The sequence below is a fragment of the Drosophila grimshawi genome, unplaced genomic scaffold, assembly GCF_018153295.1.
Source record: "Drosophila grimshawi isolate 15287-2541.00 unplaced genomic scaffold, ASM1815329v1 contig_635, whole genome shotgun sequence".
NCBI lineage: Eukaryota > Metazoa > Arthropoda > Insecta > Diptera > Drosophilidae > Drosophila > Drosophila grimshawi.
This window is the reverse complement of record NW_025063457.1, coordinates 9,674-19,186: the sequence shown is the minus strand read 5'-3', so window position 1 is coordinate 19,186 and position 9,513 is coordinate 9,674. Positions and strand designations below refer to the sequence as shown.

The 9,513-nt window shown below is 36.0% G+C and overlaps 1 long non-coding RNA gene across 1 annotated transcript; it reads right to left on the bottom strand.

Annotated features, from left to right (window-relative positions):
* Positions 1–6,673: 6,673 nt before the first annotated feature.
* On the bottom strand, positions 6,674–9,091 carry LOC116806473. The gene is made up of 3 exons (XR_004365645.1): positions 8,382–9,091; positions 7,100–7,138; positions 6,674–6,956 (listed from the first exon to the last, which is right to left on the bottom strand). It is a non-coding gene; the product is annotated as an uncharacterized LOC116806473 (long non-coding RNA).
* Between the last annotated feature and the right edge of the window lie 422 nt (positions 9,092–9,513).

Here is a 9,513-nt window from a genome sequence, read left to right as displayed (position 1 = left end):
TTTACCGCCACCTTTAGAGCTTATTAGATATTTGGGAGAGAACATAAAATACAATTATAACCAAGTTCAACGATTCGGTTCTTTTAACTGTGGACACTTATGTTTAAGATTTCTATTACTGCAGCATAAATCTGCTGATTTAAATTAGCTTGTATTCAACTTTAAATAAATTAATGAATAAAAATCAGATTATATTTTATTTTATTTTAGTATATAAAAATGATACATAGTTATACTATCTTTAGTATGATTAGAGTGGGTGTATTGTTTACATCGGAAACCATATGAAAACCGCATTAAACTGTATTAAAACCACATAAAAAACCGTGATTAACCACATGATAAACTGCATCAAACCGCTCGAAAACCAGAAACCACCTATAAAGGTGTTTTTCGGTTTAGATCTGTTGGTTTTTTAATTAAAAATGAATGAGCATATTCTGAAAGAATTGACAAAAACAAGAAACGCACTAAAAAGAAAATTTCAAAATATTAAATTAGGTAGAGCCGCAAATGAATATCAATTAGAGGAAACGTTTAAGCCAATAACGCAACCGCTTCAGAAAATTGTTACAGGGAATATATTAGCAAATCAGTTGATGAAAGTAAAAAAGGAAGAAGAGGAAGGACAAGTAAATAGTAGGAATGAAATTAAAAGTGATGAAAACTTTAGTAGTATTGCTGAATATTATGATGCACTCGAAAAAGGAATATCTGAGCTTCAAACAGAAGATTTATCGTTAGCACCAAGCGAAGAGAGTTATAATAAACCTGATACAATTAGTAATAAAGACTATAATCAAACGAAAGAAATAACTGATGAGATCTCTAATCTTAGTTTAAATGATTTAGATCGTCAGAAAAAGCTCGATAAAGCATTTGGACCTACTAAAAAAAGTGGACAAATTATTTTGGGTAGTTCTAAAATATCTATTTACCACAAGAAAATTGAGCTGGAATCTGGTGAAAAGTGGAATCTTACTCCTGGATTATACTCTTTGTTTTACTTGAAAGATCCTAAAGGTTATGATGAAACGGATTTGGATGTATATCAGAAAATCTTATCAAAAACCAATGCCCATAGAAAATATCATCTACCTGATGGCCCGCTTAAGGGAAATCGTTCTAAAAAGTACACTCAAATAATAAAAAACTTTTCTCAAAAAATGATAATCCAAGTGCAATGTCTACACCTCTAAATAAGAAATCCATGCATCAGGGTGGAAGTTTTATGACACTCACCCAAAACAAATTGCTGGTGTTCTACTTGATGGTGATCAGAACATAATTTTTTCAAACAAACGTCTTAAGAATGTGGGTGAACCCTTGGAAGATAATGATGCGGTTACTAAAGTCTTTTTAGAAAGAAAAGTAGAAGAAACAATGGAGAGCTTTGAAAAACTTTTAAAAGGAAAAGATCAGTCGGATCAGAAAACAATAAGTGAAATATCATTTACAATTCTTCATGAGATTAATAAAAATAAAATTGAGGTGGAAGAACTCTTGAAAAAATCAGAAAGTTCTTTACAAACGAATTTTAATTCGCAAATAGAGTCATTAAGAAGTTTATTTAACGGCGAAAATCAAAATATAAATTTAAATATAGACTCTTTAAGATTCGATAATAAAATAGATAAATAAGGTGTCTTGTGTGTGCCATGAGTTATAACCTATAGGACCGTTAACAAGTTCGGACATTTCTCAAATGAGCGGAATAAAGAGTAAAGTAATTTCCACTTGGTGGAAGACTATACATGCACCAGCTCGTACAAATTTTAAACGCCGAAGAGTTATTATGAAGGGAATCGATGATCATTGGCAAGCAGACTTAGTAGAAATGCGACAGTACTCATCATCGAATAAAGGATATAAATTTCTATTGACAGTTATTGATACGTTTTCGAAATATGCATGGGGACAAGCATTGAAAACAAAATCTGCGAAAGAAGTTGAACGCGCATTCTCGGGTATACTTAAGGAGAATCGAATTCCAAAGAATTTACAGACCAATGATGGAAAAGAATTTTTTAATACAGACTTTAAGAGTTTGCATAGAAAACATAACATCAATCATTACACAACTATTAGTGGTCTTAAGGCGTCAATTGTTGAGCGTTTTAATAGAACGCTTAAGGAGATGATGTGGAGAGAGTTTAGTTATAATGGAACATATTGTTGGATTACAATTTATAAGCAATTGATAAATGAGTACAATCGAAAACATCATAGAACAATTCAAATGAGACCAGTTGATGTTAATTCGTTAAATGAGAACAATTTATTGAATACTGCCTACAATCGTATAAAAATCTTCAAAGGCAGTAAATTTCTTGTTGGAGATTATGTGCGTGTTAGCAAGCATAAACATACATTTGAAAATGGGTATACACCGAACTGGACAACTGAAATTTTTAAAATAAATCAAATACAAAATACCAATCCAACTACATACATACATACTGGAAGACTATCAATGTGCAGTTCTGAAAGGAGGTTTCTGTAATGAAGAGTTGGGGAAAACAAGATTTCCAAACACTTACTTGATTGAAAAGATAATAAGGCGTCGAAAAGATAGAGTTCTAGTCAAATGGCTTGGGTTCTCAAATGATCAGAACTCTTGGATAAATATTAATGAAGTTCTATAAATCGTAAGTGTGCGTACTATTAATAGATTAAAATTTCATGAACAGTATTGATTTGTGATGAACCTGTCAGTAATTTCCTTTAAACCTTCAGATCTGTGCACTAAGGTTTCGGTTAATTTAAGTATGAAACGAATGTACTCAGTGTAGGGAATTTCGGATATAAAAGAGCGTCTTGAATACAAGTATCTCATTCTAAAAGATGTCGAGGAACATTCAGGAGCTGTTTGATTTTATGGACAACGATTAGAATTCAATGGATTTCCATTTGGGGCAGCTGATGCCCTGACCGATTCCAACTAAAGTGAATCCGCAATTGACCACAGAGCTGAGTTCAACCGAATGGATTGAGCTCTTAGAAATTTCACCCACCATCGATATAACCGAAGAGGGGGAAAGGATGGAGCCCACCTTCGATGAGCTTCTTGTCGAGGAGCCCATTGCTGAGGAATGGGATATAAAGAAAATGTTCGATGCTGACGATGTTCTAGAAAATTCAGTAGAATTTTTAAACTTTATTAAAAATATTTAATAATAAATACTAAATTTAATCAATTGTATTTCATTTATTCATTTTTTTTTCGAATCATATTCTATACATACACACTATACACTTTATTTTCAGCTTCATGAATTCAAATAAAATGCATATATGTACAACCTAAGATCATGTGCTTATCATCTTCTTTTTATTCAAGTACACTGCATTTTTAAGTAGACAAACATAGGTACACAAGCACACACTTGCAACCTCAAGTCTTGTGTTTTTCTTCTTTTCTTTTTTTACAGGTACACTGCATTTCTAAATACAGGCACAAACAGATACACAAATACATATATATATATATATATATATATATTTCTTCTGGTATTTCTTCTTTTTCATATTAATACCCAACATTTTCGGCTTGCATAAATTAAAATAAAAGAGACACATGTACTTCTTTTTGGTTTGAATATTAATTTTGTTTTTTTTCTTCTTTATCTTATTTACATTTTTTTTCCACTTAATTTTACTAACATTTTTGATTGTCTGTTTATTAATTAGTTAATTATTTATTTATTTATCTTTTTTTTTTTTTTTTCTTACTACTATGAATTAATTTTATAATGCCCCCAGGCATATGTATTTATCCCATCTTCTTTTATTTTTCTCTTATCATTTTTTGATTTTTTGATGCATCCACCCCCCTCAAGAGACAATGAATACATTTTGGCTCTAAGACCAACAAACTCCAACATTCTTTTTCCACTGTTTTCGTCTTTCATCATTCCCAAAACTTTCTTATTACACCTTCTGATCCCATATTTTTTTGATAACTCCTCCGGATAGTCAGATGTATCAAATCTCATTTCTACATCTTCCGCAATGTCTTTAAAGAAATCTTTAGTCTCAATAGAATATATGAATGAGTCTGTATACATATAATTCAAAGAAACTTTTTCTTGATACTTTGGCTTCATGTAATCATAATGAAAATCATACATTTGCCATTTTGACAGTTCGAGAACTGTAAAACCTAAGTGCATAGGCTTATCATACACATTATGGAGTCGATTCATTTGAATCGCATACATATCTTCTGCAAATTGTGCTGAACTATGGAAATTGGCCTTTGCAATGAGGGCACGAGTACCCAATCTATTCCGATTAGTGGTTTCCCACGATGTGACCAGTTTGATGTCTTTACAATTTTCTACGTTTTCCATCGCTTTTGCATAGACAGCGTTATTTAATAATTTGAAAAAGTCTTTTTCAAAATTTTTTTGCTAATGTTCTGTGATATGTATTTAAGTATATATACTTGTTAAGCCAGGGAGACTGCTTAAACTCCAAAATTTTGTGTATTTTTGTTAATACTAAGCCATTTCTAAGACATTGCTGAAGACATTCTCTAATGGATATGATACTTTATTTTTGACCTAAGGCCAGCAACAAGTTTTTAAACTTTAGCCTCCGGAGTAGGCTTTTGGTTTGATGGGCAAAAAGGTAGATCATTATGGTAATCGTGAAGAGAGTCTGGATACAAAGTCTTGAACCTATACATATTAATGTCAGTTAATAATTCTATTTCTATTTTTGTTGTTTTTAACATTGCATCCCATGAGAGACCTGGTGTAGTGTAATTGTGGGCGGGATCTAATGAATATATTTTTTTGCAAATTGCACGAAAATTTTGAAAGACATCCGACAGTAAAAGAACATCAGTCTTAAGATACAATTCCATGTAATCTTAAAGACTTTGACATCCAAAAACTGACCAGACTTTTTGTGCATGGGAAAAGTCTTCGACTGAATATTCTGTGTTTGTCAAAGTGTTGAAGAATTTATCTCTGGGGGGAAGAGCTGACTCATCTAATCTGCTCTCTGAGTCAATATACTCATAAGGAAATACCCCCTTCCTACGTATTAGATGATATGCATCATCTAATGGGAAAAAGGATTTTACGTTAGTGAAGCTGGCTATATCTAGATTGCTACTAAGTGCATCGAGACTTGATGCCATGAAACGGAACGTATCTAAGAATCTAATTTCAAGGTTTTTATCATGGGATGCAATATGAATATATTTTGAGAGTGAAATGTACAACTCCTTATTAAGGGGGAGTACTTTTATATCACCTTCAACTTTATTTAATTCCCTAACGAACAAATGAGAATCATATTTGGAAAAGTTGTAAAAAAATACAGGAACAAATGGTGCAATTTGAAAATTAATGTTGCATGTATTATGCACTGCACCCCTATACAACCCAGTTAAATGGCAATGATCCCTAACTCGATCATTGCCTAGAGTTGTTTCACAGATGTGACAAATGGCTGCATTTTGAAAACTAAACTCATTATCTGCACTCATATTTATTGGTGTTATTGTGCTTAGATAGCAGGTATAAATATCGTTTACATCTCTGATAAGAGACTTGACGAATTTTATACCTGCATCTTCACCAGTTTCTAAAACAAGCTTATCTAACGTTGGATTAAAGGCGCACTTTATATAGTACGAATAAGCTATGGGGATATGTTGAGAAGTTGCTATTACATTCTCACTCAGTTGCGAATTGAGGGGGGTGAGTATACACTCAAAATCTGCGTATACAACAAAAGGTACGTCTAAACTACGACTAAAATTCTTAAAACTTAGACTTGCGTTTTCTTCCGATGGGAGCATTGCCACAACCTTGCCGCACTGCTGACGGTGCTCTGCATGTATCCACTCATTATGTGAGTAATTTAAGCACGTCTTGCAGAAGTATAGCTGTGACTTGTGTGATGTAAGTTGGCGTCTTACAAGTCTGGAAGTATAAAAAACAAATATATATGTTTTAGAAAATATTTTTTTTTTTTTAGCAAAGAGTATTTATTTAAATATTACCTTGACAAATTTTTTATCCTCACAAAATGTCCGCGCTCCTCGGTCTCCAGCAAAATTAGACTCACAAATAAAGGCCCGTTGACTGTATTTGTCTGCTCATCGAAACCAAAAACATTGATGCCAATGCTTTGGTTTTGAGCTTCAAAAATTGTTATCTGATCCAACGGTAGTGGGAAATCCAAATTCGAAAAATTGAGTGTGAGCGCTTCATCAATTTTTATCAAGTCGCTCTCAATCCCATCAACTTTGTACGCTGAGCATCGTGCAGGCTGGTCATTTACTGGTGTTTTAAGGGCTGATATTAATTCCCATTTAAAGCAAAATGCATCAGCATTTTTAACATTAATTAATGCTTTTTTATTCATCAACACTTTAGGCGTTTCAATAAAGCTTGAATTTTGAAAAAGTCCTTTTTGAAATTATTTTTTGCTAATGCTATATGGTAAGTATTTAAATCTATTTACTTTTTTAACCAAGAAAACTATAAATTCTAAAATTTTATGTATGTTTGTTAATTTTAAACCATTTCTTAAAAAGTGCTGAAAATTTCTATAATGAACGGGAAACTTAATTTTAGGCATTAAGTCTGCAACAATAATTTCTAATACATGAATACCAATTTGAATAAACCTATACTTATTAATGTTCGTTAACAACTTCAGTTCTATATTAGTTGATTTCAACATCGCATTCCAAGAGAGACCGAGTGTGGTATAATATTGGGCGGAGTTTAATGAATAAAGTTTTAGTGGGATTTACACCCAGTCCGCATTCTATCGTCCATGATTTTTAGTTTACTTGTCATAAGGTCACATAGAGTTTGAGGGTACTTTCCTTTGAAGATGACCGCGACATCATCCGCATATGCAACAATCTGGCAGCCGTCCCACTAGTCTTGAGTCAATTCCCATGTCCAGCAGAGCTCCAGTTATTGCCTCTGGGAGGATATTATTGAAGGCACCTTCAATGTCTAGGAAAGCTATTAGGGTGCCCTCTTTTAGAACAAAGATGTATCTGTTGACAGCTCTGTTCCATAAGAGAAGTGCCAGGATGCCTCCTTGGGCCGTGTCTCTGAAGTACCTGGTGAGTGTTCACGATCCATGTGTGGACTTCACGACCCTGCAAGTGAGCAATTAATTGATCAGTCCCACTAGTCTGGAGTCATTTTCCAGGTCCACCAGAGCTCCAGTTATGGCCTCTGATATTATTGAAGTCACCTTCAATGTCTATGAAAGCTATTAGAGTGTACTCTTTATAGAGCAAAGATGTATCTGTAGATCTACCCTTCTTGTATGCATGTTGTGGTTCAGAGATAAGCTTTGAGTCTATGGAGTTTGTGAGTTTGATACTTATAAGTCGTTCTAGAATTTTTGACATGAAGGATGATAGACTGATGGTTCTAAAATCCTTGGCACTGGTGTGTGAGGGTCTCAGCTTGGGTATAAAGGTGATTAATGACTAGAGCCACATCGGTGGAATTTTGCCAGTCTTGAGAATTTTTTTTTTCGAAAATTTGGTGGAGCCAGTATATGGCTGTTTTGCCCACCTTTTTTAATTGGGCCGGGCTTTTTTTATCGGGGCCTGGAGATTTAAACGGCATGAAGCTGTTTATAGCCCATCTTATGTTTTCTTTATGTAGAAAAGATTTTATTTCTGTAATATTTTCACCAGTACTTTACGTGCAGGCATCGAAGGCAGCTCGGAGCAACCTGGGAAGTGTGTTTTTAGGAGCATGTCCAGTGACTCTTCATTGGCGACCAACCTTGATTGGTCATCTTTCATTAGATAACATAGTGTAGGGGTGGTTTTCGAAAGAAAAATCTCTCCACGATTTCTTATTTGATTGCTTAGTGGCTTTTTTGTATTCCGGCTGACTAGAACTGTACTGAGACCATCGAAGATCGATATTGTGCGATTTCGCAGTATTGAAGAGAAACCTTCGACCTTTGTCGAAGAGCACGATGTTGAGGTGTCCATCATGGAGGTTTTTCCTTAGGCTTGGATTTGCTGATTGGGCAGGCTGCCTTAAGGGCGCAATTGCATGCCCTCGTGAAGGTATCTGTAAGGCTACAGAGATGCTCGAAAGTGTTTAGGCCCTCTGGAAGGTGATACGAGAGAGTACGATTTAATTTTATTTTGAAGATTTCCCAAATTGCATTCTATTGGCTTAAGAAGCTTACTGGCTCTGGGTGGCCTAATAAAGACCCAAATTTGATGTACTTGTGATCAGAGAAGAAGTGATACTCGGACACTTAAAGTATATGAGGCAAGGGTCATTATGATTTTTGATGATAAAGATGGGGTCATTTTCCCTGTTACAGACTATAAGAATAGTATAATATGAAGGTTAAGAGTAACTCACCCCTCAAGTTCGTATCCGCGCTACTCCACTGGAAGTGGTGAGCAATGGAACCGCAGCTTATGATGAGGCTAATTTTCTGCTTCTCATCCGTTGCTGGTCCCGTGCAATCATGGGCCATATATGTTGATAGTAGTCGAATCGGAGCTAGCTGGAGCTCCAGGTTTCATGCTGTGTTGTCTCTGTTGCTAAAATGAAGCAGAAAAATACTAAGATGTTTTTTTCGCCAGAATGCAGGTTCGTATTTAACCTTCAGATAGAGCTACAATGAGCTGATAGTTGTCGCTACCTAACTGTGAAACTTTGTTTCAAACCACCCAGGGTTCTTGGATTAGGACTACATCTTCTCCGCCGACAGCCAGGCGGAGCATAAGGGCGGCCGACGCTGCTTTACAGTCTTCGTTAATCTTCGCTAGATAGCGAAAACTCGTCTAGTCCGCGGCACATGACCGTCGTCGGGTATTTCGATCTCCGCGTAAGGGATCCTGCTCGACTGGCTTGTCGGCAGAGTCCCCTCTGGCCGTCGCATCCGATTTGTACACCATGACGGTGACAGAGCTGAAGTTAAAATGAAGCTAACCCTTGGCGGCCTCAATCGGTGCAAGTGATTCTTTGTTAAGAATCACCACCGCTTGATTCACTTGCCTTGCGTGGCCTCAATCAGACCTCGCCTATGCCCGCTACGGCAGCATTGTAAAGCTCCACTAAGCGGTCGTCTTCACAGGAAATTACTTTTGTGGTACCAAACGACATCTTTACATGAAGGTGGTTGTCCGGGCTCTTTTCAAAGCTCCTTCCATCTTCTTCCATACCCCCTATACGACCCCTATAAGGATCCTCTTTTGCACCTTTGTCCTCTTGGCCGCAGGTCCAGGCACTTCCTGGGTGCGCTGGCTTTGCTCTTAGTTAGGCGGTGCTTCATTATAGTTCGGAAGTACCTTTTTTGCCCATGCCACCTTGTTTAGCCATTCGGCTGGTGGATTGGCAACTGTGTGCACGTTATGTCACTTCAGAATACTAGCTGTATTCCTTCGCTCTGCGTACGTGAAACGAAACTCACCTTTCACACTTGGTGTGGCAGGGTTCTTGCCAGCCCCACTACCACTGGCGAGGCAAGGCAGCTCTATAACCTCTT